General features: G+C 41.1%; 1 protein-coding gene across 3 annotated transcripts in view; it reads left to right on the top strand.

Moving 5' to 3' along the window:
• The window catches only part of LOC139749835 (allatostatin-A receptor-like), a 321,402-nt gene that overhangs the window by 173,774 nt on the left and 123,288 nt on the right, over nt 1-24,340 (top strand). The window contains exon 3 of one of the 3 annotated variants that reach the window (XM_071664140.1): nt 2,584-2,710. The exons of the other annotated variants lie outside the window; for them this stretch is intronic. The gene's annotated coding sequence lies outside the window, so the exon portion shown is untranslated. The remainder of the gene's footprint in view (nt 1-2,583; nt 2,711-24,340) is intronic. 3 annotated transcript variants of the gene reach the window in all.

The raw sequence follows: 24,340 nt of genomic DNA on the forward strand, positions 1-24,340 counted from the left end.
TCCACATCAAGGCCAGGGCCTTAACTGAACTATTGAGAAAATTATGAAAAGGAAAAAGAAAAGACAAGGAAAGTATTTACGAATTTTGGACGAAATGAAAAACCTGTCTTTCGAAATGTGCTTGGAGAATACATGAGAAGGTAGAGAGCTCTCTGCAAAGCTTCGATATGTAAGGGAAAGAAGCAGTTATCACAACGGCCCACTCTTGAGTTGCTGATGGCCACACAATGACAATGGTGTTACAGAAATCCACCTGGATGAAGTTACACCTCGAGCGGAAAGTCACCCTCGGCGAAGTTGTACCATCATCGTCAGTGAACGAAAAGAAGGATAGTTTTCTCGAGCAGCTTCTCATCCCAGAGAAGTCCGTCAGTTCTCAGCTGCTGATTGTAACGCAGACTTGAAGCTGCAGTATTCCCTACGTGTCGTAGAAGAATAAAATGGGAGGGAGCGGTGGCTAGAAATCCTCCCCTCCAATCTTTACTTTTCCAAAAGAGAAAACAGAGAAGGGGCCCATGTGAGAATTTTCTCTCTAAGGCTCAGTCCACTGTTCTTAACGCTACATCGCTGACGCGGGAAATGGCGAATATGTATGAAAAAAAGAATATATATATATATATATATATATATATATATATATATATATATATATATATATATATATATATATATATATAACCTAATAAGTAATACATGACATTATCCAAGATATCTTACGTCAGTGTCTCAAGTTAAGAATAATGCGTTGCTTAAGACTCGATGGAGCACTTAGGCTCCTTAAAGGGGCAATAAGCACGACAAAACCAGCCGCCGGTGAGCTCGTCCTGCCCCGGTCCTTCGTTTCCTCTCTTCGCTCACGTGTTGCCATGAGCCTTCCTCCTCTTGCCTGGAGAGGTACTTAGGCCTGGCGTACGGTGCATTCTCTGTTCAGCTGTTATGCTTCGTTCTCGTATAATCGCGAATCTCCTTTTCGTGAACAACCAACTAACCAAAGTCTTGTAAGGCTTTGCGCAATGCCCGGAAAAGCTTCGAACTAATTGCATAGAGAATCCATCACCCATTGTTCATAGCCTGTATTTATGGTGGACGTAGCACTTATACTCTACGGTCGCCTGTGTTGCGAGTTAATGGGTGGAGGAAGAACAAATTACAGAGTCTCCTATGACCCCGAAAAGTGAAAATTAAGTCACTGACACACACACACACACAGTGCCTGTGTGTTGTGGAAAAAAAACTTTCAGCTCTGTGTTAAGCCGTTAATGTACTGAGCGTGAATACTAAATGCAACAGGTAGATGAACGAAGGAATAATGATAGATGTAAGGGTCTTGAAACTTATAAACGTTAAAGCGTTGAGGATTTCTTTGTTTTTATATAAGACTAAAACAGTTACTTATCTCAGCCCTTCTATCTGACAGAGCGCTGAATAGTCTTAGATACTCATGTGCTTGGCTTATAAGCCTAAATTTTATAATCTAATCCAATCCAATCCTTCTATCTGACTAGAATTTCAGAGGCATATCTAAACAAAGACTCATTTTCTCACAATGTCCTTATATAGCTATATTCAGCAGAGCATAAAGAGCTGAAAGTATTATGAATAATGTGAGTAGAATCATATGGCGGATGTTTTCGAAGGAATACTATAGCAACTGCTAAACTTATACCATCCAGCAACACAGACTTGAGTAGAAGAGAATTTATGTAAGTGGACGCGTTGCGATAACTTGATATCCCGTGTCACGGAAAAGAGTTTCTTTGCTATTTTCTTGGCTTTTTGTAACCGTGGAAAAATAAATCACTTTCGTGTAGAAAAATGTAATGGAATTACGTGTCCCGAGTGAACCTCAGACCACCTTCTGAATTTCAAGTTTTCTTTTCTCTCTCTCACACACACGTTTGTTAAGACTGAAGGTAAAGAATATTTCACACATGTTGACTACTGATCTAAAATTAGACACGTTCCAGTGAAGGCTTTACAAGACCTTTTGAAGAATATATATATATATATATATATATATATATATATATATATATATATATATATATATATATATATATATATATATATATATCACTCATATGGAAACAGATTTGTCTACAGATTACGAGAATCCCAGAATAACAGAAGAACGGTCCATTTTAGTCGTTCACTCTGACACCAAAAATTCTCTACAGGATTTATCCATATCACGAAAAACAATCCGGCAAGTCGAGTTTTAAGAACTGACACAAGTCTCAAAATATCTCACTTCTGAGTTATCAGACGACCCTCAGCGTCAGTACAAAGACTGTCCTCCTACGCTGAGTTATATTTAAAGAATCCTTTCAATAATTCTAACGTTCAAAACCACTGTTGTGCTTTACTGATAGCGAGGATATGAGACTCTTTGTACCACAATCTATGGCCACAGTCTTACAGGATACACTGAACAGTGTCATACAATTATATTTTTCCTTAATGTTTTCACGTTCATTATTCCTAATGGCACAAACCCATTATCAAATTACACTTAGACTATAATGACCACACGTGTAATGAGATTCGTATCTAATGGTTTTCTCTATTTTTTCTCCTCCACAGGTAGGGTGCGTTAATCTTATGATAACTGGTCACGTATGTAACCAATCAAAATCAGATCACTGCATGCTGGAGGGCAGCCCAGAGCTACACAAGTTAAGCAAGTGATCAAACTGCTCGACGTATCTTTGTAAGTACTGTATATTCGTTTGCAAAAATAGTGCTTGATATGTTCCCGTTAAGATACTAATGAAAGACGTATTCTGGTGTTTGAGATACATTCAGTAGAAGGGTTGGCCAAGCACGTCTATCATTTCATGAGGAACATCAAAGGAAAAATCTTGATAGCGAGATAAAGTATGTAAATTTCACTTAATTCGCATCAAGGTTTAGCTGACGAGGTAAATCTTGTATGAATCACGAGGCTAAAGAGGAGAATTTTTGTCATCGCTTTATGTAAATTACCTTTTAACAAATGAATGTCATTGTATAAATTGCCTTACTTCCTCAGACAAGCTTCCAGTACAAAAGAAAAAAGAATATTTCCCTGAAACAGATTTTCTTTTTATTCATCTATTTTCTGCATTTATAGAAAAGTAAATCTATCCACGTTTTCTCCAAGACCAATATTAGGAAAATGTTCTACCATTTGTCAGAACTCAAGATATATACAGGATTCACGACGAGGTTTGCAGATACGTCATGATGATGATTTTAGACTCGTAAACTTTATCTTTAAGTTGGGAGCATTGCTGGTGTAGTGTACGTTCCATGCTCGAGTCATCATACGTTTCCTTCGACTTAGAAACACATACTTCTAGTATGTACAGAACGCTGAATATAGCTTGAAGATTGAATATGGCTGATATTTATATTAGAATGTGTACGTGCGATATATATATATATATATATATATATATATATATATATATATATATATATATATATATATATATATATATATATCGTTAGTTCTGTTACATATATGACGCCAGTAATGATAAAAAGAGCCAAATGTCCCATCTCTCTTGCAAAACATTCGAGCAACAAGATATATAAATCTTTTAATAGAAAGAAAAGCCGGAACTAGAAGCCAGAAAAAGAGATGAGAAAAAAAATTCAATCGTTGTTCAAACATATAGGCGACATAGTTCACATGACCGTGAAGAGAAAAAACAGGACTTCGCCGCTGCTTCTGGACGCGGAAGCCTTGTATCTTGGCGCTGCCATTTCCAATTTCATCACAGAAGCAAAAAACCACCAGAGGCCGCTGAAGAGAAGAGAATATTTTTCATTCATAATTTGTGTGTATGCCATGTGTCTTATGCAATACCGATGCGTTTTTGTTTTGTTTTTTGTGGAGTTTACCTTCTTTGATCCGCCTCTTCCATCTGGATGCAAGATAAAACACACAGATTCCATAACTGGTGTGAAGGGGAGGTATTATTTTTTTTTCCGTCTTGCTTGGCTGGGTTTCTAGATGGTTGCCTATCTGGTCAACTGGATGGGGTGGCGGTTGGCTGGCTGGGCCACTTGTTGACTGGTTGGGCAGATTGGATCACTGAATGCCTGACTGGCTTGGCCAACTGAGCGACTGGTTGACTGACTGGTGTCGCTGGTTGGCTGGCTGGAATTATTGGTTGGCAGGTTGAGTCATGAGTTGTCTGGCTTGGCTGTGCTGGCTGAGTCATTGATTAGCCCATTGGACTAGTTGGATCGCTGGTTAACTAGCTACATCGCTGGCTGATCTATTGACTGGCTAACTGGTTCAGCTGGGTTATTTGGCTACTCAGCTAGGCTGGGTTGGTTGGGCTAGTTGGATCATTAGATGGTTGCATTGGTTGACTGGATAACTGGCTGGCCCAAACTGAGTAATAGTAACTACAAAGTAGAGTTCACATTTTTTAACAAACAAAACGACCAAACGAGGACGTCACAGATAATAATTCACAAACAGAGTGCCATAAAGAAAGGCTAGTACGACATTACACTCTTATGAAATCGAATACTAAGAATTTTCTGTCTATGCGGGTTCTTCATGTGTGCTTACGTTGTGTGACCGAAGGTTCATCAGTTTATGAAAGGAGAAATGCAGAGAGCTCGGCAGTTCTCCAGTGATCAGGGCGATATCTTAGTATCAAGATGCTGTTCAGACATCAACACAACTAAGATTTCTTTATGGTTTGATACATGTGTTTTCTCGTAACGGGACGAGTGACTGCGCAGCTCCTTGAGAAATAGGAAGAAATTATCATCAATATGCAGTGAAGAATTACATATCCAGCACCTTTTATAATGCATGTAAAAGGGAACTTCTTGGGACTTCTCCGTATCTAGGTTTTTTAAGGAATTTGGATTAGAAATTACTACTATTGTCCTAAGACTCACATTCCGTTCAATATGATTAAGACCAGTGAGAGATGAAATGAAACTAAGGAGGTGAAGGTATTCATGTTTCAACATTTCTCGCGCAAGCTTACGTATCTATTACCCTACGAGAAAAATAGATGAAACTCCTCTTCGATACCATTCAGTTATCACTGTCAGCACTATCTATATGTTCTGCAGTCTATCATTGTAAGTTAAGCGTCATCAGCTTCACCTAACCCGGGAATGGCTTCAGTAATAATCGAATATAAAGACAGCGATGCTTTAACGGTTATCGTTAATGAAAGAAAAATTTATAAACGGCACATCAGTGCTCCGAACAGTACTGTACAAGGTGATAATTGAATATCGCAAAATGTAAGCCACTGTGGTTCTGATCTCCGAAGTAAAACACCTCCAGTATCACAATACTAGATATTTGTTTGAATTCCTCATTCTCTAGTGCAATAAAGAACGCTCTTTTGAAACACGTTTTACTTGAGCACATACATTGAAACTCAGAGTATACGTGTAAATGTAACTGGTAAATATATCAGTTCTTGTGAGGGATGGAGTTGTGATATTCATAAACGTGATGACCAGTTCTGAGAAACTGAGTTTTCAGCGGCTGCCTCGAGATCAGGAGAACGAGGGTAAGCGACCTCTTAGGCGTACAACCTCGTACTGCTTCACTTTCAGGTCGAGGGATGGAGTGTCGTGGAAAGGAACTTAGCATCCCCATCGGCGCCACTTGTCGAAGCACTAATGAGTGTGGAAGGCTCTCTCTGCTTCGTGTGTCCTCTCGCTCGACCAGGGTCAATGCCCAGGTTTATGAAGAGGGCTCGTGTTAGCGTATGAGGCAAGTGAAGGGGTGGCACATGAGAGAAGTATGTGGTGACGTATGAGCCAAGTGAATAGTAGTATGTACATGACGGAGCGTTTGTGGCCGTGAGTGAGAGAGATGAGTGGTGGTGGATGAAGAGGATCAGTCATGATATACGGTCCGTATGAATAATGTAGAGTGATGAGGGTCAGTAATGCTGTATGAACAGTGGACAATAAACACCGGGCAAGGGCCTATTACCTTTATTTAAATGCCACTGTTACGTCGGCAGAATTCCAGTCCTATTGAGTTTCCCCTGTATCAGGCGAGCTGATGATGACGTATTGGTTTACGGTAGCTAATAAGTGAACAGGGTCTGTTCCTGTGTTCCTGTGTGAGAGAGGCCGTAGGGCGGGAGGACAAAGGTGGTGTAGTAGGAAAGTTAAAGGTAGTATATGTTGTAAGTGTTATTCGTAAACCATTGAAGATGGTGATACATGTTGAAGGTCAGTGATGATGATGCCTGAGGGGTAGAAGTGGTTTCATCAATAGTTCTGATACCGATGGATGATATGGTTTGAAGATGGTGCGTGAGGAAGCTTCGTGGTGGTGTACGGGGAAGGTTGATATCGGTTCATAAACAGGTTTGATATTGGTGCATGAGTCGGGTTAGTATGTGTTTATGAGCAGGTACGATGCTGGTCTATGAGTGGGCTTAATATCGATGTGCATGAGTAGATCTGATATCAGCGCATGAGCAGGATCATCCTAGTGCATGAGGAGGTTTGACAATCATGCATGAAGACGGTTAATAGTGGTGTACGAAAAGAGTTAGCAGTGGGATATAAAGACGCCTGATTCTTGTGCATGAGAATGCTTGATATTGTGTCACGAGGTGGCAGATAAGAACTGCAAAAAGCAGAACACGGGTGCATGAGGAAGTATGTCAGTGGAATTTGACGAGGGTTAGAATGGTACTTGAGGAGTGTTGATAGAGCCCCTGTAGAGGGTTGATAGTGGTGCATGAGGAGGGCCGAGTTTGGTGCATGAGGAGGGTTGAGTGTGGTGCATGAGGAGGGTCGAGTTTGGTGCATGAGGAGGGTTGAGTGTGGTGAATGAGGAGGGCTGATAATGGTGCATGAGAAGAGCTAACACTAGTGTATGAGTGCATGAGGGTTATCGGCAGTAAATGGGAAGCTTTGCTTGCTGTGGTGTGTGAAAAAGAGCTTAATGATGGTACACTGGAAGTTAATGGTGGTGAACGCGGAGGGATAATGAAGATAAAAGAAATGGAGTAATGATGGGAATGAATGAGTGAATAACGCGTAAAGAAGGCTCCGTGATGGTGCCTAGGGAGTGGTAAGTGTCTCGCATGAGAGAAGGTGATAAGGGTGTATGACAGGAGTCAAGGTTATTGTCTGTGGCTGACATGCGCTGAAGGACAGGAACCAGTCTGCAGCGACGGGCAGGTCTGGAGCAGCCCCTCAGGAGGAGGACGCCAGTCTCCCACGGAAGAGACTCGGTGGTAAGTGTCTCCTTGAGACTGCGTTAAAGTCGACATCACCACCGCCAGCTATCGACCTTTTACGTCCAAGACACTGAATTCTAGTCTAACTATTTGAGCCATGAATTCGAGCTTAGTTTGACCCGATGCTCAGATCTTGGCTAATGGTCGTGTATAATTTCCCCGAATATTGGACTTCCAGCCAATAATCTTCTTCTGGAATTAAGGAACATTACCCATGCTCTTGTCCGATATGGACGGAGATCTTGGCAGATGAACGAGGTAATCTCTACGTCACTCTCAGCATCTAATTTTCTAGCAGGCCTTGGCCCTGATAATGATATCTTGAGGAATATTCAATATTACGTTGCCCTAATACTGACTTCCGTAAGCAGTATTGGATATTATTCCCTTGGGCTTGAATTGTGATCTTTCCTCTTCTTCGGGTTGACCTTGGCTTGTGATCGTCAGACTTTTGGTTCATATGCGAGCTTAAGCATGCATCAGATTTAAATCGTGGCTAATGAATAAGCTTACCCTGACTCGTATGATGATAATTGAAATACTGCCTAATTACCCGGATGGCCTTGCCTGGTCTTGAGGTCTTCTGCATTGAGTGAACTCGCCTTGATTTTACGGTATCTTGGAGTGAGTGCGCTCGCCTTGATCTTTCCGTACGTTCTGATTCATTTCAGCTCACTTTTTACTGATAATGAGCTCACTAGAACTTGATGATGAGTTTACCTTAAAATTTTACTGTAAGTTCCTTGATCTCATATGGGTACTTACCGCTAAGTACGAGTGGTTTTGTTTTAATTCTACGTAAGTTTATCTCTATAACGTTAAGTTCTCTTTGTCTGGCACTACACCAACCATGGTCTCCTGCTTAGCTCAGATCTTCATGAGAAACTTATCATAGATCTGGAATGAGGTTCGTCATCTTCTAACGTCAACCTCATTTTCTTCTGATGCTAATTTTTTTTTTCTTCTTCTCTCATGATCTTAATTTCTCCAGGGAGACGACAGACGTCACCAGAAATTAAAAAAAAAAAAAAAAGAGAGACACATCATACGCTGTGAAGACTTCACTGGAGACCCTAATGACATTCTAGATACATTTGAGAACCTAGATGATTCCTGACATCGGACTTCTTTTCTTAGATATTTTTATGCCATACAATAATTCAGCTTCAAGTCTACGTCTGATACTATATTTGCACCTCCTTCGCCATACAGTAAGTTTATAGATCTTCGTATATGAATATTTTTCTTTCTTTTTTCTTTTCGTTAGAGGCTCCAGGTACATTTCAAAAGACAGGTTTTTTTTTTCACTTTCACCAGAATTCGTATAAATACTTTCTCCTGTCTTTTTCCCCCCCTTTCATAATTCTCTCTATATTTCAGTTAAGGCTCGGCCTTGATGTGGACTTTTGTACGTGACTGGAACCTTAAACAAAGTCTGGTCCTCCTCGACGAAAGACTGGGGAATCCTGTACAGTTACGCTGTCGTCCATGATATACCGAAAGTTAAAGTCTAACACAGCTTCCAAGTTCCTCTCTTACTGCTTTCCTGTCTTCACTCCCTTCTCTTATTTCTAGCTCTCTGTCTGGTCGGTCCATTTCCTCAGTTGTTGATGGATAATCCGCCATCTCTATCAGCAGCAGCGTCCCTTCAGGTCCTGTCCTTCCACCCTCCTCCTCTCCTATTGCATCAGCGATCTTCATCTTTTTTTTTTCTTCCCCAACAAATAATGCAATTCCCTCCCGCGCTCATGACTCAACTCTGCCGTCTTCCTCATCTCGCAAATTTCCACCATCTTCTCTCGCTCCGCCACACAGGTCGTCTCGTCTCAGCATCATGGCTTCGTCTCTGGATATCATTTCATTATCGAAGTGACGTGACTCTGGGAAATAAGTAGAAAAAGGTTAATGCATCTACATCTCAGTTTCCACCCATGTCTCCATCTGAGAATCCTCCTGACTTTTCCGCTTCTCCTTTGATGTGTAAGTGACGGTATGACCCCAATGCATTATATATGCTTGGTATCGCCCGAGCGTCTGCTCTTGTCTGAGATCACGTGTTACATTAGCAGCTCCGCCTCTTATGAAACTCGAAGCCTTGTTCCGATGCTGAAAGTTTCCAGTTGATCATTCATACCTCGTACTTACGTCATATAAGACGGCACAAGAAACTAAACGCCCTAATCATGGCCATCTCATATATGTATATATATATGCATGTGTGTGCGTATGTATGTATATATTTATATATGTATGTATGTATATATGTATGTATGTATGTATGTATGTATGTATGTATGTATGTATTATACTTGTTCTCTCTCATTCCGTCTTAGCAAAGAAGCGCCACGAACAGACAAATAAAGGCCTTATCCGCTCACATACCTTCTGTGGCTGTCATGTGTAGTGCACCAAAACCACAGTTCCCTATCTGCAACCAGGCCCCACAGGCCTTTCATATCCCGGCAGCTTCACATGCCATGGTTCAGTCCATTGACAACACGTCAGTGGACTGCATACCACATCGTTACAATTCACTCGTATCCCGTGCATGCCGTTCACCCTCCTGCATGTTCAGGCCCTGATGATTCATAATATTTTTCACTACATTTTTCCATCTCCAATATGGTCTCCCACTTCTCCTTGTCCCCTCCACTTCTGACACATATATCTTTTGCCGACGTTCCTCTAAAGGAGTAAATGCACTTCAATTAGTTGCAGGCCGTACAGCTTTGCCCTGGGTTCGAACCCTGGCCGAATGTGTGACACATGTTCAGTAACGCTAACCACGATAGAAGTCACCCATATACAAATTGACTTAATTTCCTTTTGTTCCATTATCGATAATCTCTCTCTCTCTCTCTCTCTCTCTCTCTCTCTCTCTCTCTCTCTCTCTCTCTCTCTCTCTCTCTCTCTCTCTCTCTCTCTCTCTCTCTCTCTCTCTGTCGTAGACATTAATTCATTATGTGCTCCCCTAATGCTAGCTTCTTCCGAGTCTCTGCTATTGATTGCATCACGCACCACTCGGCAAGCCTCTTCTCCATCGCATGATCACTATGTAGCACTTGGCAACTCGAGAATTGGCCGTTGGGATGTCTGTTTAATTTCTCCTACAAGCGAGGTTGGCAATCTTTACTGCCTCACGTCATTTTCAGTTCCTACGACTTGTCCCTTTTTGAAAAGACAAGCTTTTTAGAGTTTTTTTATACACTGTTTCTTTCCTTTTTCTTTTTCTTTCCATTCTCTTTCTCTCCAATCAAGGCCTGGCTTCGATAAGGATACTTGCGCATTTCTCAAACCTTATCGCAGAAAGCACGTAAGACCAACACAAGACGTTCGCTGAGATACGAAGGCACGCTTGGGGCTCTGGGAGCAAGCCTGCTTAACTCAGAAGGTTCGTCAAGATTTTCTCAGCATTTGAGGATTCCAGGATGAAAAATCCTCAAAACCTAAGAGGCAATGAAAGGTCCGTCCGATATAATCTTGTTTAGCTAACCATCTTTCTTTTTTTTTTTTTGTATGCACGTATATACATTTGCATGTGGGCAATTATGTATACAGGCATGTATGGATGGAAGTGTAGTTGCTTACATGCATAAGTATTGGTATGTATATCCGCTTTTGAAATGAAGACGCGCCACATAGGATGATTTAAAACATTCAAAATTGCCAACGAGACTATAGGACCATTCTTTTCAAGCAAAGTTGATAGACACGATGATAACACAAACTTGTATTAGTTTATTCGTATGTTGGCTGTGAAACTATCTGAATTTTCACTGTGATAGGCAGATAGTGTAGATATTAATCCTTCTCTGGGATAAAGCTGCTCTATCTCAACTCATAATCGAGTCCTTAATATCTATCTGTTCTGGCATTATATTTACTCGAAAATAATCCTTTGACGACCGGTGACTGAGGAGTACAAACCACTCACAGACACTTCACCAGGCTGGGGGAGTTGAGATTACTTACTGACACACCCTACAAGGAAAGGGTGATCATTATCTACCTATCCATCAAGACACAGGAATGAGAATCGTGAACCATACCATTAGTGATGTGAGGAAAATGACCGTTAGCTACACACCCTGACCGTTAACTGCACACCCTGACCGTTAACTGCACATCCTGACCGTTAACTGCACATCCTGACCGTTAACTGCACATCCTGACCGTTAACTGCACACCCTGACCGTTAACTGCACACCCTGACCGTTAACTGCACATCCTGACCGTTAACTGCACATCCTGACCGTCAACTGCACATCCTGACCGTCAACTGCACATCCTGACCGTTAACTGCACATCCTGACCGTTAACTGCACACCCTGACCGTTAACTGCACATCCTGACTGTTAACTGCACATCCTGACCGTTAACTGCACATCCTGACCGTTAACTGCACATCCTGACCGTTAACTGCACACCCTGACCGTTAACTGCACATCCTGACTGTTAACTGCACATCCTGACCGTTAACTGCACATCCTGACCGTTAACTGCACATCCTGACCGTTAACTGCACATCCTGACCGTTAACTGCACATCCTGACCGTTAACTGCACATCCTGACCGTTAACTGCACATCCAAGGTTTTCACATCAATGGGTGGATTACTAACTTTTACTCTTTAATGTTATCATTGAACGCCCTGATAAGAGTATATCTGAACCCAGCACCCTTTCATATTCTATACCTTCTTCTTCTACATTTTCTTTAATTCCTCGTTGTCTGCATCGGACATTCAGTATAGCTTACGTGCTGTAATTTTTTTCTTCTTCTCATATCTGTCTTTTGCATTTCCAGCATCTTGTTTTCAGTTGGGAAATTTCTTGTATGTGTATCAAGTTCGCTACAGGCAAAAGCTTCAGAACGATAATTACTTCCGGATCTGAATCTATTGTTTGGCAGACTTTTCCGATGTTCTTTTTGACGCAACTTTGTTTCTTGAGCAACCTTGTGACTTACTGTTTATAGACATTAAGTCTACTTAGATGTAATGACAGAGGGTGAAAATCAGAGGGTGAAAATCTGGAAAAGCTTATTTTTTTTTCTTTTTTTTACACAGCTAACACTGCAAAGATTTCTTGTGGTCACACTAGCCAAGGAATCTTATCCTGGTTGAGAATCCTTTGATCAGACGAGCGTAGCATCCTTACCTGTCTCAGACTTCCCCTTGACCAACAGTCCAGAAGCGTGATATAGATTTTCTGTGGTCGAATGGTCCAGAAACTTTGCTACGCTTCCCACACGCCAAAAATTTTCAAAAAAAAAGAACTATACCTTTGATAAAGATTTTTTTTTCTGCAGTCGGACAGGCCAGAAAACTTGACTCGCGAAAATCATTCTGTAAAGCTTCGTCTGGGGAACTTTTTTTTATTTGAAATTTTTGTGGTCAAGTAACCGAGAGAGTTAACCTGGCTGAGGCTTTGTGTGGATATATGACCGAGAAATTTTACCAGTTGTTATGTAGATTTGTTCAATTTGCACGGATACAATCAACCTGTTTGTTCATGATGTCCACATACTCTTTGCTTCCCCATCGGGTATTGAGAGAGGTGAATCAATATCATTACAATGGGAAATCATCATTATATTCATCGTAGCAATAAAAGGTTTCATAATGCTTGGAATTTTCTTCCTTAGACTTTGTAAAATGGTATAATTCCACACCAAAGCAAATTCAAGAATACATCTGTCTTTATGGATGTGGATGGCCTTTATCTTTCTGATAGTCTTTCTGAAGTCTATCTTTTCAACACCTTGCGAATGCATGCGTTTCAAATGTACCTTGTCTGACCCATGAACAAGAATCTACCTTTACAGCACTCTGAACCTATAACTTGAATAACGTGATTTTTTCCACTCATTCCATAAAAGCTCGAGTTTGTCATCGATAAGATCAGTCCCCCCAAAATCCCTACGTAAACGCACTCTCTGAACAAGGATTGAAGCAGAGTCAATAGGGATGAGGTGAAATTCCACACAATGCCAGATGAATTTTGATTATGATCTGCCTCACTGCAGTTGAAACACGTATTATGAGCCAAGATGATAAATTCGCTACTCAATCAGAAATAAGTTGACGGGGGGGAAAAATATATATCTGAACCCCGTGCAGCTTCGTATTCTATGACTGGATCTGTCTCCAGTTGAGGCTTTCGGTCAGACGTAATATGGCGTGACTACCGTCAATTACCAGTGATTTAGAAACCTTTCCAAACCTCGTCGAGCTGCTGGAGTCACATGGACTAGTATAGCCTTTTATTCGTTTCTTCCACTAGAGGGAGTTGGAGGACGAGGGCTTCTTCCTCGAGTATTGATTATTTATCGCTGGCTGGAGTGCGACTCTTCACCAGTGGATTACTGGACTATGATTACCCTGGCAGAGGGGTAAACACTGCTAGTTTTTTTTCTAAATCGTGCAGCTGTTTTCCTTAAAGGGTTGATTGGTATTCCTTATTAAAATCGCTAGGCAACTAACGATCGTTGATCGTGCCAGAAAACTGGAGAGAGATTTTTTTTTGTACTTCGTTAAAAGGCATCGTTCACTTCAGTTATCTCTCTCTCTCTCTCTCTCTCTCTCTCTATATATATATATATATATATATATATATATATATATATATCCGATGACGTGACCTTCAACTGATAGGTTCTATCAAGCCTAGCTGAGGTTGGTATCTTAGATATCTTTTTTTTCTTTTTTCTATCCGTATAATGTATATACTTCGGACAGCGCTGCTGAAGGAATGATACTTTCTGACACGGAGACGAAAGTTTTGGTGAGTGATTCGCTCCAGCTGCTTGGCTGCTCATAGTTATTAAGATGCGGCAGCAGTATCTGATGGGGATGGGGGGGGGGGGGGGGGCGAAGAACTGCGAGAAAAGGGAAGGCTTATACGTATCTCTCTCTCTCTCTCTCTCTCTCTCTCTCTCTCTCTCTCTCTCTCTCTCTCTCTCTCTCTCTCTCTCTCTGAGAGAGATATCTTGACCGTAAATATTCACCTGCCGAACCATATCACAGTCTTATTCATCTTTTCAAGTCAACATGCAACAAACACTTTACACCATTCTCGACAAACAACAACGACAAATAAACTGATTCTTCTTTTTCTTTTTTTTCCTTTTTCAGTTTCTTTACACTGGTTTTGTCTCGACCTGTCCAGTCAGAGCCGAGGTAAGAAATGAGCCAAGCCTTTCCTCCTTCCCCTATTTTTTGCCTACAGATTTTTTCTTTTTTTTTTTGACTACGAACGTTATACTGCAGACGTCATCAAGACCCATGGTTCAGAGAGTACACATTGTATATCGTTACTCTGACGTTATGAGGAGGAGAGGAGAATGATGAGTCTTGGCTGCCGTTGTAGAAGTATACTGGTGTTTTGAGAATCTTATTGGCATGGCCTTGTTGCATAGGCTTTTGTTTGGTTATATGTAAGATGATATTTCTTGTTCGTGAACAAGAACGTGAGATATACGACACACACACACACACGCACACACACACACACACACACACACACACACACACGCAGAGAGAGAGAGAGAGAGAGAGAGAGAGAGAGAGAGAGAGAGAGAGAGAGAGAGAGAGGCAAAGAATGCCTCCATACGGATATTATGCAGCAGAAGACAAGCTGCAGGATTATGTGTGTGTGAGAGGAACTTCGAAGTTAGCATCGTCCGCAGACCGTCAGTAAGTTAGAGACGATGTTGAAGGCTCCTCTAACATGTGTCTTTTATTCCCTACCATCATGATAACATTCATCCCATATTCCTGTCTGTTGATCCAGCTTCTGTATCTATCTGACAGTCCAGTTTAAAACAATCTATCCCGCGTTCTCCTTTGACTAAAGCAAAGCTCACCCTCTCTTAGAACTCATCTTTTCTATCCTTTTTTTTTATGGATGATCTTTCTTTAAATCCGAGTTTCCTCCCGCTTACGTAGTTCATGCTTTGCAAGTTGTTATCAACTACTCTATGATTATCTTGGCAAGTGCTTTCAAGACGATACTCGTCAGGTCTGTATTTCATCACAATGTTCCAGTCACAGTTTTTAATGACAGGTACAACAGGTACCCACTTCCAATCCTCTGGAACGTCAACTTCCTCTAGCGCGAAACTGAATAGCATTTCAAGCGGTGTTTCAAGCGTATCCACACGCGACATCAGTACCTATGGAGAAACATCATCAGAACCATGAGCCCTAAGTGAGTCACAGCCCTCTAGCTCTATGTTTTGGTATTTCAGTGAAACATCACTGCTCCCCTCCTGTTTTTCCTTTTCAAGAGAGGATTTTTCTCGCTATGGCGCAGTTATCTGTTGTTGATGCTACCTCTCTAATGCTGGATACGGCGAATATGTATAAAAAAAAAGGTAAGATATATATATATATATATATATATATATATATATATATATATATATATATATATATATATATATATATATATATATACATTCTTTATTACTTTCATACCTGTCGCCGTTTCCAGCGTTGGCAAGTCATCTCCAGGAACAGACAAAGGAATGGCCTCATTCGTTACATCCGCCCTCGAGCCGTCATTCATAGTGCACGGAGAACCATAGCTGCCTCGTTCACGACCAGACGCCACCGACTTCTCGTGGTTTCCCTTGACCAATTTATGTTCCTTGGCTCAGCCACCTGACAACTGCATATCACTCTAACACGTGCATATCTCACGCCCTATTGTATGTTCAGGAGCAGAGTGCTCAAAACATTTTTCAAACATTTTTTTTCATTCCAACCTTCTAATTCCAATTCGGTCTCCTTCTTCCTCGTGTTCTCCTCACATCTGGCACATATAACATCTTTGTCAACTTTCCTACCCTGCACCTATCCTGCTAGCTACCTTAATACTCATTTTTATGTACTTAACTTCTTCTTGATCTTGGTATGATGGTCTGAGACTCTCCCTTTCTTCTTTCTCATTTTCTACATTTCCACCATGTATCCATTTAGACATAATATATCTTTTTCACTGCAGCAAGTTTTGATCATACCCAACCTTGATTGTTTATTTCTTCTCTGTGTTATCAAAATAATAACTAGGTTATCTGTAACATTGTTACCAACAGTCAACATCAGCACGTGTAGGTAATGGAAGAATTAATGTTTCATTATTTACCACGTGCTCTGAATGTAACACAAAACAGAAATTGCATCTTTTTATCTCCATGGCGAAAGGAAGCCTCCGCATAACCTTAACCAGGAACTGCAGAAATACACAGAACACACTACCGTTGTTTACACTCAGCCTCTCGATCGGAACGGTTAAGTACGGCTAAGATAAACAACCAAGTCGTTATGGGGGGAAACAAGAGCGAGGTTCTGACGAAGCTTTTATTTCAGGTCGTTGGTTCGGTCCCGCCCCAGCCATTACTCCTCATCGATATTTGATGCTGGTATTGGGCTCGGTCCTCCGTGGTCCACTCTTTGTGCCTCTTGATGAGAGCAAATAGTGTAAATTTGGACTGTGTGGAACTGTGATGTACGTATCGGCTGCAACAGCTAGTTCTAGTGAGGGCGAGTGGTGCTGCAGACTACCGTGGATGTGACTGTTCTTGTAGACTGTAGTAGGGTGTGTGACTGTTGCTGAGGATTGAAAGGTATATCTGTGGTATGTTGTGTCAACGTTGCTGTGGATTGTACTAGGTTCAATTGCCGTAGATTGTAAGCTGTTGCTATAGGCTGCAGTGGATGTGGGTGTTATCAGAGGCCTCTGCCTCTGTTGCAGGCTACAGCCCATACAGTAACTATGTGTCCTGGTATAGATTACATAAACTGTGGAATGAATGGATGCGATTGCTTCTGTAGACGTTAACTGGGGAGTGGAGTGCTTCAAGGTTTAGTCCTGGGATCACTTCCCTTCTTGAACTATGCATACGCCTCGCCAGAAAGACTGAACTCATACTTGAATATGTTTCCGGTTGATTCTAAGGTCAAGGAAGAAGTATAAAAACAATAAGGATCACACCAACGTACAAAGAGACCTAGATAGACTCATGGCTAATGAAATTTAACCCAAATAACAAAACGGAATGAGAATGGAACATAGTGAAAGATGGTCACGATACGAATACCACCTCACGGGAAAGAAGCAGCAGGAATCTCTCTGTGTGTGCGGGATTCGGGAGTCGACACTGCATCATATCTGTCATCATTATATGCCGCCAAACATTAGAGTTGCATATAGGTGTTTGGTAAGGAAACGTTCAACAAATCATTCACAAGTTATAGTGAGCCAAAACCACAATATGTTTTTCAGGCTTGGACACTGCAGCTGAAGAGGCACAAAGAGATGATAGGGAAAGTCTAGAGGAAGATTGGCAAAGATGGTGCTAGAATTGAAAGCTGCCTCAAAGTGAGAAAGTAGAGGCTGTAGATTTGCCCACTATGGAAGAAAGAAGAGTGAGAGGTGACTTGACAGAAACCTTCCGGTATCATAGCCAGTTTGACGATGGCGACAGTGAATAGCCAGTTCTTCGACAGATGCAAAGACCGAACTACCATAGACCTAGCAAGAGACTTGTTAGAAAAGGCGCAAAGAATTGCTACAATATCATCACAGTAGAGGACGAATGGAACGTGCTAAGGAATGAAACTGTATATGTTGACAATATACAGCTGGATGATGGTAGTGAAAGTTCAAGAGGTGGGGTCTCACAGGTGTAGATATCCTACTGCCTCGTATCATTTAAGTATATGATGAAGAAAATGGAAAGTATTCATGCGGAGAATATTAAGAAATGCAGGAGACTGAAGAGACGTGATGAGCTCTGGTTCCCAAGCGCAAAACTTAGTTTCCATTTCCACAAATGGAGATGGTCCGGAGTGGGGCAACAAAAAGATCGTCAGAAGGAACAAATGACAGAAGAGAGGACAGAGGGCATGAATTTATCCACCAAGGAGGAGAGAAGAGTAAAAGATGACTTTATCATGACCTTCATATTTCTAAACCAGGTGGACGAAGCCAACTGCTGATTTCTTCGAAATCTGCAGAGGTAGAGGGACCAGAGACCATAACGTGAAATGAAGCAAAAATTATGTCGGAAGGGACATAAAAGAATTGTGAATGTTGACAGCAACGTAAGATTAACGAGCTATATAATGGGAGAGAAAGTTCAAGAGACTGAACCCCAATCATGTAGAAGTCCTTCCCCCTACCACGGTCTTCAATGCCGCGTCCCACTGGGACTTTTGAACGTGTTTACATGACTGAAAAGCATTGAAGAATTTGTGTCTCCTTTGAAATGGTATGATCTGAGTTCACAGATCCCTCTGGCGAAGTCCTGCCTTAGAACTATTGCAAAGTCATCTGAGAAAAAATGCAAAGCACACTATATATGTTTGCTTTGACACTTTTTCTTTTAAAAGAAAAAATAATGTTTGCTTGAGTATAGAGAGATATGAAAGGAAAAAATCACTTTGAAACTTGCAGGAACAAGATGATATAGTTCTGTTAGTATCACTGGTAAGTTGAGAGAGAGAGAGAGAGAGAGAGAGAGAGAGAGAGAGAGAGAGAGAGAGAGAGAGAGAGAGAGAGAGAGATTCCATGAGATCCATATACATATAAAGGCTATAAAGATTACGACTTCGAATGTCGTAAATGATCAAGAGAAGAACTTGCTTGCATTGGTTAGTAGTAGCGAAAACTTACTCGTGTATGTGTGTGTGTGTGTGTGTGTGTGTGTGTGTGTGTCTGTGTGTCTGTGTGTGTGTGTGTGTGTGTGTGTGTGTGTGTTGAATATATTCCATGTCCCTGTTCTTCGCTTTTCTCACTTGCTTCATTAACTACACAAGCTCCTTCTGCGTCGGATTCAATTTCAAGTTTGGCCATCATCCTCTCGCCTGTGTTATCATAAGTTTTAACTTGCTCCATTTCGTCCATAATGGCTTGCAGATCATGTGGGGTGAATATTGTGGCAGGCAGACGTGCGAAGGTAACTTGGGGACGCAGCGAATGTGAGGAAGCATGCGGGAGTGTACGAGGAAATATACGGGGGTGACTTAGTTGGGTGGCTTGTGAAGGTCTTAAGAACTGACCATGGTTAGTGGCATATGAGGGGTAACTGTGTGGATCTCTAGCTTGTTTCACCAGCTGTGGTTAACCTGTCGTGTGCGGCGACTTAAAAGAATGACTCCTCGATGGACTTGAGTATAAACTACTTGTATGGATGGACAAGATCCACTAGGTACATTGTACGTGTGGTTAAGTTGGTCGGATCTTTTAATCGCTTTTTGGTTATCATTTACGTAGAGCGGCTGCCATGGAAGAGGTTACATGATGAGCAACTTGCTTGAAAAGACTGTGTGATTAGCTTCCTTTGATGGAAGACGTCAGTACGTAAATGTTGTTAAGTCTGTGGCGCTTTAAATCTCGTGTGTACAAACTGCATGACCTTTCTTTTTCTTTTTCTTTTTTTTTATATTGCATGACTGACGTTGGTTTAAACTGCATGGTCGTCTCGCGTGCCTTGAACACGATAGCGAATAGAATAGCGTCAAAATGTGGATGGTGATGTTAGTAAATTCAGAGTTTAATCACAAAATCTTATAAAATTAGAACTGTTAAAGAGAAAAAAATGAAACCAGTAAATTGAAATGCCAGTTCTTAGGTGACGAAAGGAAGTTCAAAAACGTAAACACGTGCAGACGAAAATGATATAGACAACAGAAGAAAAAATAGCTATACTGCAAAATAAGAATAACACAGGAAAAACATAGACGCATGTCAGAGCAAAGAATTATTGCTTTCAGTGTGACTTGTAAGAAGAAAATAAAACAGAAAACACTATATGCCAACATGTGGATAGGACAAGCTTTTACCAACGAAAATAACAGGCGTTCCAGCGACGCAGTCGTGGCCAGACATACAGATGCAAAAATGCTGACAGAAGACGAGATCAATAAATCCATCCTTGAAAAAAAAAAAGTTTTGGAGAACTGGTTGACAGACAAGTAAGGAGCATAAGAAAGAGAGGCAAGGAGGAATTGGAGTGATGAATGAGGGGGAGAAGGAGGTGGAGGAGGACTAGGAGGAGGGATTAAGACAACCTCATTCTTTTGAGGCAGAAAAACCTCAGCTTCTGGGCCGATTGTGCTGGAGGTTTTGTTTCCGACAACTCCACCACCGATATGAGAAGAGAAAGACTTTTTCTGTTTTTCCTATATTTTTTTTTCTTTTTCTCTCCATTTTGAGGTCTCATCTTTTACTGTCTCGCCATTCTTTTTTTCCCCTCTGGTTGATTGATGACCATCATAAGTCGAGATAAAGGGAGTGTTTTAAACGACTTTATTCTTTTTTTCTTATTGAGGTATTTCTTGTTGACATCGATCGATCACTCAGTCCATCATCTTTTTGAAACAAGGTTTGATTGTTAACATTCCTGCAGGTGTTTTGTAAAGTATTGTTAAGAATCATAAGAAACGTTAAAGTGAAAAAAAAAATATATTAGATCTCTCACGAAAAATGAGCCCAGACGATATTGACGCTGGTGTCCAAGTATAGGTTTACGAACGTCAGATGACTTTCGGGTAGTTCAGCTCGCTCGAATGACAGAAACACAACAGACTAGTTCCCAGTAGTGAGTGTGATACAGGAGAAACACGTCGCCTCGTGAAGGGAATTATGACAGTAATAAGGCAATGACAGTTTAGTTAGGACAAGTTGCTGAAATGAACACACTTACGGGAATTATTGCCAAAAAATAAGAATTTAAATCCAGCAAAAAACAGGAGAAAAAAGTGGAAAACCATTTCAAAAACTGTGAGCTATATATTACATACTGTGTAGGACAGAGAAAAGGAAAAAAAAAAAGAAGAAACTAATATATCACGATTGGGTTAGACTGGTTCATTTCACTGCCTTACAACCTGACCAACATTTAACAAGCAAAATCTGTGTTACCCCAGTGGAGTTTCTTACTGGTTTGTATGACGAAAGTTATTGCTTCATACTCACGTTGTTTTTCTCCCTTGAAACTGCAATCGAAAGAGGATGAATGTGATATACGGAATGATGAAGGTGTGTATACGAACAGCATTCACATGTCAGAAATCTTATATGATACAGAAACCAGAAAATATGGAGCCCCTTGAATGTATGAGATTCCCTCCCCGTGTGGTGCAAATTGGTAATTACGAACAGGTAATCAATTACACAGGTGCGCACGCAAACACGCACATACCCTTTTCACCCTCTTACACACACACACACACACACACACACACACACACACATAATCCATATAAAAGATCCGATCTTCTCTTCCACAATATTCTTCCTTAAGTCTAGATCTAAAACTTTCCCTCATGGCACTGACTAACTCCAGATGGCTTACGAACCTTAAGAAGCAATCATTTTATGCATCCCCTTAAATTGCCGTATGAAGTGAATGGTTTTTTATTCTCTTTCTTCTCTCCTTTTTTTATAAATGTGTTTTCATGTGAATTTATCATAACTTCTATCATTTCCTTTGGGATGTTCTCATGTTCATGCTTACAAAAGGTACCTTTGTTAAGGATACAAAGTGAATGGATGTTACTGTTACAACAGAATGTTTTGAAATCTTTCATATCTATAGTAGACTAGTGAGTCAAGTACTCCAAAACATGTTGTTGCAAATTAGCGTTTTAGAGACCCAGAGAGGTTTATGGCTTTATTTTCCCCTTGAATTCTCTCTCGTGTAAAACACTAGTTTTCGAATATAGATCAAGAGAAGCGTTTACCACACAAAATATGTGTCGGTCCAAGTGCAGGCGAGTGGAGGTAAAGCTTTTGAGATTTTTTCCTCCCATGTTGACTGGAGGGAGAGGTTTTGAGGGATTGAAAAATTTGAGAGGGATTCGTTGGAAGGTTCGTGGGAGTTAAACGTTCAAACGAAGTGAGGGAAAAAAACAGGAATAAAATCCAGGAAAGTCATAGAGCTTTGGGTTCATCGTAAGTGCTAGACTTTTTTGTGGATGGGGACTGAGCAATGAATATCCATTCTGACAGCCGATTGCAAGGATGGGCTTTAAGAGCTGAAGTGTTGAGGGATTTGTTGGACGAGTCTTTGAAGATGTGGTGGTGATAAGTCGGGAAAAAATAATGGGGAAAAAAGAAGCAGGGTAACCGAACCTAAAGCTAAACAGAGATGGCCCATTATCATTTGAAAGACTTAGTGAACTTCACTATACTGTATTTCTAAGTTGATGCTGATTTCGTAATGTCCTTCGTTTATTGGTTTACACTTTTCTTATATACCTCTTCCTCCATTTGAAATTGTGGTCATTTATCTAAATATCTGCTTGATTTTCTCATCTGTTTCGCCCACTCATGCTTTATCATTTCCTTCAACGAAAATCAAGTCGAGAAGAAGTGAAAATAAAAGGGGAGGTCGAGGGAACTGATTTATCTAAATAGCTTTGTGACACTGAAGAATTCTCCCTGGTATTAGATTTTCTACACAATCCTCACACGTAGAGGGAGGGACATTATCAATCCTCTTAAGGAAGAAAAAAAAAAAAGTGCTCCTGGTACAGTATCTCCAGGTCACACAGCGTCTCCTAATAGAATGACACCTCCAGATCATGGAACGCTCCCACGTCACAGAGGAATTTCCGATCAAATAGCCTCACTGTAATTCCACGACACATAGGAATTCCAAGTCACGTAACCTGTTTCCATCATAACACACTCTCAGCTTTCCTCTGTGTCCTGGTAACAAAGTACCTGGAAGTCACACACCTCTAGGCCATACGTAAGATCCGGGTTGTATTTCGTCAGGTCACTTTGTATATCCAGATGGTGCATGACTTATCAGATTACATGGTATCTCTGGGTTACACATAAGATGGATCAAAGAGCATCATTAAGCCACGCAAAGGAAGATCCCCCTGTCCTAGCCTACATATCGTCGAGTCAGAGAGTATTTCAGGGTCACGCAATACAAAGTAGTTATCTCTCTAGGTCACAAACTACGGAGCATTTATAGGTCATAAGCCACACACAGCATTTGAAGGCCATGATGAGCTACACAGCGTCTGTAGGGCACAAACTGCACACGCATCCGTTGGTCATGGGCTACACAGCATATGTAAGTCGCAAACTCACGAATGAAAGATTACTTTTATTCATATCTCTCCGCCTGTTCTCACAAGATGGCACCTCGCACACTCTTCATCGGCTGTTCTCGTGATGGGAGGCTTGTTTCTCTACCTCGCTTGTCCTTTCAACCGTAGATATTACGCAGTGCTCTGACTATCTGTTCACCGTAGTTGTCAATAAGTGTTACGTTCCTGCATCACATATCTGGATAGGATCCTTTCCAAATAAAGTTTATATTCTTATACGATAGTTAACATAATAAACTGAAATAGCTGTCTGAAAGTTGTGTTTCTCATCATGATGATTACACAGAAAAGAAAACTGTCATTCACAGGTTAGTTATTCTGAGCTAAGCAAAATCCTACAGAATGTTACCTTAACACAGGAATATTACATGAAATAAACGACATTGCTTGCTTCGTAGTAGCAACAACTCCAGAAGAGGTTCATAGATGAAGGGTACATGGATGGAGACTCTGGAAGATCAGAGGATCGGGCGAATGTCTTGATCTAAGTATCTCTTGATAGTTGAAGGCGATAGAGAGATGAAACTGGATGAAGCGACTAGAACGGAAAAAGTAACGAGAGAAATAATGAAAGATGGGAGAGAGGAAGGGCAGACAAGTTCAGCCCACAACTGCTCTTCTGCAGCACAGACGAAGACACCTGTGGGCTGGTGCACAAGTTCCGTCGTGCAACGTAAATGGGAAAAGCCTTTAAGCAGGGTGAGCTGGTGCCCTTGTACAGTGCATAAACTGTACATGTTAACACCTGTGATATGATACATTGGCTCTTTCAATGTCTGATAACATCTGTGAGTTATGCAGGTGTTATCGGAGTCAGCCTGCATATGGTTAAAGCATGAGTAAGTACGAAGTCACCATTAGCGAGTTCTGAATCATTTCCAACGGACGAAAAGAAGCTGTATCGTCGAGGAACTTTCTCACTCCTAAGGAATCCATTGTTTTCCTCCTGATTGGAGCGCATTAT

Source organism: Panulirus ornatus, chromosome 8 (assembly GCF_036320965.1).
Source record: "Panulirus ornatus isolate Po-2019 chromosome 8, ASM3632096v1, whole genome shotgun sequence".
Classification (NCBI taxonomy): Eukaryota; Metazoa; Arthropoda; class Malacostraca; order Decapoda; family Palinuridae; genus Panulirus; species Panulirus ornatus.